General features: G+C 45.0%; 1 long non-coding RNA gene across 1 annotated transcript in view; it reads left to right on the top strand.

Annotated features, from left to right (window-relative positions):
* The first annotated feature begins 1518 nt into the window (after window positions 1–1518).
* The window catches only part of LOC127666949 (uncharacterized), a 124563-nt gene continuing 118919 nt past the window's right edge, over window positions 1519–7162 (top strand). The window contains exon 1 of the long non-coding RNA XR_007973743.1: window positions 1519–1800. This is a non-coding gene — a long non-coding RNA (uncharacterized LOC127666949). The remainder of the gene's footprint in view (window positions 1801–7162) is intronic.

The raw sequence follows: 7162 nt of genomic DNA, 5'->3' as shown, positions 1-7162 counted from the left end.
GAGTTGTCAATCTATTTTAAAACTTGGAGTTAAAATAAATCAAATTTGAGGCCACAAGCTGATGCAAAACATTTAAAATACACTGTACATCCAACTGAAAATTTCTGAAGCATAAGCACAAATAGTTTAAGAACTACCCAATTGTGACAACTTGTTAGTTTAAAAAAATCCAATTACCCAGATTTTTGTCCCAGAGTAGCTGCAGAAAATTACACAATTAGAGCAATTTTTCTCAGCTGCTCCACTATAGAAAACGAAAGTAATTATACAAAAATAGTGTAAAGTACTTTCACAACTGCAAGTTTCAGTTTTACTTTCTTTAGAAGAAATTCTGTTTTTCTTCTAGATAATCATCTCAACAAAAAGTTGGAGAGAGCCATCAGAGAGAGCCAGAGAGAGAGAGAGAGAGAGAGAGAGCGAGAGAGAACACAATAGCTAAAAGAATTGAGAACAAAACGAAAGGTAAATGTAACATTAAATGATTCACAAGAAGCTGAAAAGAATCCAGAAAAAATCTAATAACTCAGCATTGCAATTACAGTAGGAAGAGAATTCTGGCACACAAAGGATTCTCCATGGTTATTAATATCCGAGTTATCATTTTTGAAGGTCTCTTTTACCCTGCATAAAATCAGAACCCATTTGGGACACCAGCATCTACTTAGCACAAGACATTCTTTTCCTTTCAGGTCTATTGACCAGGATACAGATAAACAGATATCACATAGGAAATGTGGGGATTATCTGATGATAGCTTGTAGGTACTGGCTAATTACTGATAGTCTGTTGTAGCAAATCTGTATGTGTACATCCACAGTTTATTAAGAATGGTTATTGCCAGAAGAATTTGATGTCATTGTGTGTGCACGGGGAAGAGGGGAAACATAATAGCGGTCCAGCCCAGTTTCTAGTCTGGTTGCCTGCTATATCCAAGAGTCTGTGGAGGCCAACGTTTTCCTTAGGCAAGGGAAGACTCTTGCCTATGTCTCAGAGAAGAGCAAAGTCTCTGTGTTAAGGCTCACCCATTCATCTGTGTCCAAGTATTCTTTCAGAAAGTGTCCATGTAGAGCTCCAATAAGCATCAGAAGACACTGAGCTGTGGCCATCAACACAGCCAGCACTACTGTGCCATGCCCAATGTCCCACCTGGAACAGATCGGTCCATAAGTGGATATCCTTGGACTTGACTAGTCAAAGTCCTTGTCCAGGATTTTGGAATCTGGGATTCCATGAACTGACCTGACTGAAAGCTGTAAACTGAAAAGCCTTGAAATTATTAGTGGCCATGATTATTGACTCAACCTTCCAGAGAAAAGAATAAAGTCACGGAGAACAGCAGAGACAGGAGCTGAAGCCCTGGTAGAGAGGATGCGGAATCGCCTGTCTTGCTATTTCTGAAGCTCTGGGAACCAGCATGCCCTGCGGCTTGAGCAAGCCCTTCCAGCAAGCTTTCTTCCACACCCTGTTGCTTATTTGTTTATTCAGTCACTCTGGCTCAAGCTGAGGGGTTATAGCTAAGGGAGCAGCCCTTTCTCAGCCTCTAAAAATAGTGACAAAAGGAAGAAAGCAGCAATGGCTGCAAAGATGGCACGGGGAAGGAAGGGGGCGTTAGCAGAGGCACAGCAATCATTGAAGTGCCACTTCTCTGGCATTCAAAGGTCGGTGAGAAAGGAAGGGGGGCTGAGGAGCTGCTCCAGCCTGGAAGTCATCAGAAGAGTCAAGCGCGGCTGCATCAAAAATCAAATCGAAGCTCAGCTGCTTCCCTAACGACCCGCATCGGAGGATGGGATGCCAATCTAGGTGAGCTGTTCATGTTAGCAGGTAATAATTGCTGGAGAGAGAGAGAGAGAGAGAGAGAGAGAGAGAGAGAGAGAGAGAGAGAGAGAGAGGATGATGAAAGGGATGCTGATTCAAGATAATTCCCTCGATCCAAAGAACTTGAGTTTCCAGATGCTCCAGAGAAAGGATCAAAATAGACCTTCATCAAGGCATATTACTCGGAAACTCTGAACGCGGAGGGCAGGGGGAGAATGTCAGACATCGCCACGTGCGAGGAGGAGACGTGGGTCACCTACAAAGTACCAGGCATCAGAATTTCTTCTGGTGCCTCAGTAGCAGCTCCACTGGCATAATGTCTTCAGTGTTATTTCCAATCCAGAATTCTATCTTTAAAGCAATTGCCAATCAAATAGAAATGGAGAAATGTATTTTCGGCAGGCCCTATCTCAGCAGCGTCTCTTCCATGCATAGTTCCTCGGGGGAACAATTGAGGAAGGCGCTCCGCTAATAGAGACTGAAACCATGGCCGAAGAACACAGGGTGGGGGTAGAGGTGGAGGTGGGGGGGAGAGTAAGGCGGCAATGGCTTTGCAGGAGTGAAGGGGGTGGGGTCCTGGCATGGCAGCTGGCCCAGGCTTAGAGGGCCACTAACTACACTGAAAAACTTTGAGCTTAGTTCCTTGTCTGACCCACACATCCCCCAGACAGAAGAGGCAAGCCTGGTGAGACTGCATTCATTATCATTGTCTATGACTTTGTAAACAATTCCTGGAAGCCTGTGCCTGAAACCAACACAAACGCATGATCATACAGTTTCCATTGGTCAAGAGTTTAGGTAGAACTTGCCTGGAGCCTCTACCAAGTTTCAGTCAGGGCTCTGCTCTGGAGTTCGGGCCATTAGGAACTCTTGGCAGTATACGTGACAATGTGCCCAGGCTGGTAAACCAACACCCTTTTTTTTTCTCACTATTTAATTTATTTATTCACTTCACATCCCAATCACACACACCCTCCTCCCAGGCTCTGCCTCACACAGCAGAGACTTCCCCTTCCCCACTTCCTCCTCCCCTTCTTTTCTGAGAAGGGAGTGCCCCACCCCATATTGCCCCATCCTGGTGCATCAAGTCACTACAGGACTAGGCACATCCTCTCCCACTGAGGCCAGACAAGGTAGCCCAGTTAGGGGAAGAGGATCCGCAGGCAGGCCACAGAGTCAGGGACAGCCCTTGCTCCAGGGGACCATAGTCTCAGCTTGCTCACTAATGTGGCAAGGATCACTAGGAAAGACTTTGGGAGAAGCTATTTAAGGTGACCTGGCTGGCTCAGCTGACCACTCCCCTTTCAGCTCTCCTGCTTTCTCATATAGGGAACATGGATATGATGGTAGGACAAGGAAAAGCCATATTAGCATCACGAGGAACAAACAGGTCAAGATAGTAACAGAGACCCTGAACTTTTGCGCCAAGCTGAATACTGTTAGCTTCCAGACTTTTCACTACAGGAGAAATAGGAATCCCAAATTCTGAAGCCACCCTGGCTGTGTCTTTTCTGTCGGTGGCCGGGGATGCAGTCTGTGTAACCAGGATGCACGGTGTTATCAGGGGGTATGCTTTGGTGCTGACTGGATTTATCAAATCTTTCCCTGGATCCTGGTTTCTGTGGGAGAAAAGGAAACGGAAGTGTGATAATGGGCAAACTCGAGGTAAGAGGAGAAGCTGGAGAGTCCAGGTGGGAAGGAGAAAGACGGGCCTGGCATTAAATGCAGTGGGTAGTTCTTGCCCATCCCAGTTTCTCTTTAAACACACGGATCAAGTCTGGATAGTGTTTGAATAGAAACAGGCAAGATAAACATGAATACACATGAGTAAACATGAATATGAACACACAGCCTCAAGCAACCAAAAAATAGCCCAGCGAGCATACATTAAGGGGATTTAAGAGTAAGAGCGCTTGATAACATGAATTAATTCCTTTGTGTCTTTTAAGGTGCCTCTGACAACCCCAAGAAACCCCACCAGTCAGTTACAGAGCCTTTCTCCAGTCTTTGTCTTTTATCCTACATCTTTAGATTTGGGTATCCTTATAATTAAAAATCAACGACTGGAGGACATTAAAGTATTTGGCCAGAATCTCCTGGTCACTTACTAGGTCATCCATCACCACCTCTCTAACCCCAAATCAAGTAACTACTGTCTGATAGAAACATCTGCTGTGTGGGGGGTGGGGGGGAGGGAGAATTTTGGTAAAGAAACAAGGTATGGTGGGGTACCAGGAGGCTATGCATGGAGAGACCCCTCTCATCATAGGAGAGCAAGAAGCAGAGAGATCTGGGAAGAATCCGGTACCCTGCTTTCCCCAACCACACCTCTTCTGCTAAGGGCTCCATAGTATCCCACACAGCATCCCCAGCCAGGGAACAGGCCTTCAGAACACAAGTCTATGTGGGACATTGCAGACCCAAATGGTCACATCCCCCTAAGAATGAGCTGTTAAAGTCAATCTCCTTGACATGCAAATTTATCTGACTGGCATATGTCATCACACTTGGCTTTTGATGCATCTTGAATGAAAATGGCCCCCATAGACTCACAGGGAGTGGCACTATTAGGGGTTGTGGCTAATGGAGTAGGTGTGGCCTTGTTGGAGGAAGTGTGTCCCTAGGGGTGGGCTTTGAGATTTCAAATGCTCAAGCCAGGCCCATTGTCTCCCCCTCCCCCTCTCTCCTTCTTGCTGCCTGCCAACCCAGAAGTATTACTCCCAGTTGTCTCTTTAGCACCATGGCTTCCTGCCTGCCTGCCTGCCTGCCTGCCTGCCTGCCTGCCTGCCATCATGCTTCCTACCATGACGAGAATGGATTAAACCTCTGTAACAGAAGCCAGCCTCAATTAAATTCTTTCCTTTATAAAAGTTGCTATGGTCACAGTGTCTCTTCACAACAACAGAACACCGACTAAGACAGATGTCAACTCTAAGTCTGGTTCCAGATGTATACCTAGAGTCACACTGACCCACATACATAAACCACTCCTTCCATGGTCTCTACAAGCCAAGAACAGCGGAATTTTCTACTGTGACTAAAAAGCAAGTTTATTCCCCAGAGGAACATCTGTACAGAATGGGTCAGCACTCTTATAGGTCAAAGTGTTGACCTATAGATTATTTATTTAATGGACAAAAGGCAATTTCCAGCTGGTTAATTTTATTCAAACTATATTGGTATGTACACATAGACCTGCCTTTGCAAGTCTATTTCCATGTGTGAAATATCTGGGCTTTGGGCTAAGTACATATGGCTTTATTAGCTACTGCCTGATAGGCTTCCTGACCATATCAGATCACTCTTCCTCCATCAGTGTGGGGAGCTTTTAACTCAATGGTTCTCAACCTTCCTAATGCTGTGACCCTTTAACGCAGTTCCTCATGTTGTGATGACCCACCCCAACCATAAAATTATTTTTGCTGCTACTTCATAACTGCAATTTTGCTATGGTTATATGTTGTAGTGTAAATATCTGTGTTCTATGATGCTCTTAGGCAACCCCTGTGAAAGGACCATTAGACCTCCAAAAGGGGTCGTGGCCCACAGGTTGAGAAGCCCTGTTCTAACTGCTCCGCTGCCGCACCAGTAATTAGGACAGTCACCACGGAGCTTTCTATTGGCTCGTTTGTTTGTGTGCTGACTGTGCTTGCGGACGCTGTTTTAGGGCTTGAGGTAAGTGTGTGGTAATCTCAGAGTTGAAGGTTGTAATTATGTGAAACACCTTTTTCCTTCTAAAGATATAGAGCATATCTCTCATATGCTAATTAGCTCTTAAGGAGCACCAGGTCCCATCTCCTCCTTGGTTCTATTGAGTTATCTCCTTTTCTGCTTTCATCTCAGAAGTTCTTTCTCTATTCTACAAATGACCTGTTCTTGCAGAGACGAAATATGGTTCTGTTCCATTGCTTTCTTTTTCATGTTTTTCTTTGTTGTTGTATTTGTTTTATTTATGTGCAGTGCTGGAAATCAAACCCAGGGCCTAAACAGCAAACAGGCTTTCTCCAGAATTTTATGGAAAAATACTAATTCACATTTTATTAAGAACTTCCTAGCCCAAACATAGCATTCCTGGGGTGGTACTCTCCAGGACTCAGCCCTTCCTGAGGACTAGTGCATGCTGGGTAAATGCCCTGAGCTTCAGTCTCAGGCCTATTTCTGCACTGTTGTTCTTCGGGGAGGTATTACTGCATTATTGCTTGTTGGTCATCTGTTTACACAGATACCATCCCACTATGTAGTCCAGGCTGCCCTTGAATTTGAATTTGTGATCCTCCTGCCTCAGCTTCCCAGGAGCTGGGATCACAGGTCTGTAGCTCTCACATAGCAGTGATGCCATGGTCTTTTTTTTTTTTTTTTTTTTGGTTGTTTATTTTGTTTTTTGATTGGCTAGTTTATTTATTTACATTTCAAATGTTATCTCCTTTCTCGATTTTACCCCCAGGAACCCTCTATCCTATGCCCCCCTCCTCCTGCTTCTATGAGGGTGCGCCCCCACCCACCCTCCCACTCCCACCTCCCCATGTTCACATTCCCCTACACTGGGTCATCGAATCTTCACAGGACCAAGGGCCTCTTCTCCCTTTGATGACTAACAAGGCCATCCTCTGTTACATATGTGGCTGGAGCCATGGGTCCCTCCATGTGTGCTCCTTGGTTGGTGTTTTAGACCCTGGGAGGTCTGGCTGGTTGATATTGTTGTTCTTCTTATGGGGTTGCAAACCCCTTCAGCTCCTTCAGTCCTTTCTCTAACTCCTCAGTTGGGGACCCCATGATTAGTTCAATGGTTGGCTGTGATGCCTTGTTCTTAATGATGCTTTTTGGTGAACAGAAGCTCCTAGTTTTTATGTGTTTCCAATTTTTCTTTATCCTTGAGAATTTCTTACAGGTATACAATAAACAAAAATTATCTCAGTGACTCTGTTCTTCCCTACATATCTTTACCTCTTCCCCTCTTTTTTTTAAGATTTATTTATTTATTTATCTATTTATTTTTTGTTTTTTGTTTTTTTTTTTCAAGACAGGGTTTCTCTGTGTTGCTCTGGCTGTCCTGGAACTTACTTTGTAGACCAGGCTGGCCCCAAACTCAGAAATCCACCTGCCTCTGCCTCTGCCTCTGCCTCCCAAGTGCTAGGATTAAAGGCATTCATGACCACAGCCCAGCTTACCCCTTCCCTTCTTAATAGATTCTTATTGATAACCCCCTAAGTCCACTTACTGATGTCCATATGTGCGTGAGTGTGGGACCATGCATTGGAGCAGGGGAACCTACCAGTGGGCTACAACCTCAATAAGTGATTGTCCCTCTCCAGTGTCTATCAATGACCAATAGCTCCTCAGTAAGGGG

The sequence above is a fragment of the Apodemus sylvaticus genome, chromosome 16, assembly GCF_947179515.1.
Source record: "Apodemus sylvaticus chromosome 16, mApoSyl1.1, whole genome shotgun sequence".
NCBI classification, from domain to species: Eukaryota; Metazoa; Chordata; class Mammalia; order Rodentia; family Muridae; genus Apodemus; species Apodemus sylvaticus.
The sequence above is the reverse complement of the archived record's forward strand: the minus strand, read 5'-3'. Positions and strand labels throughout refer to the sequence as shown.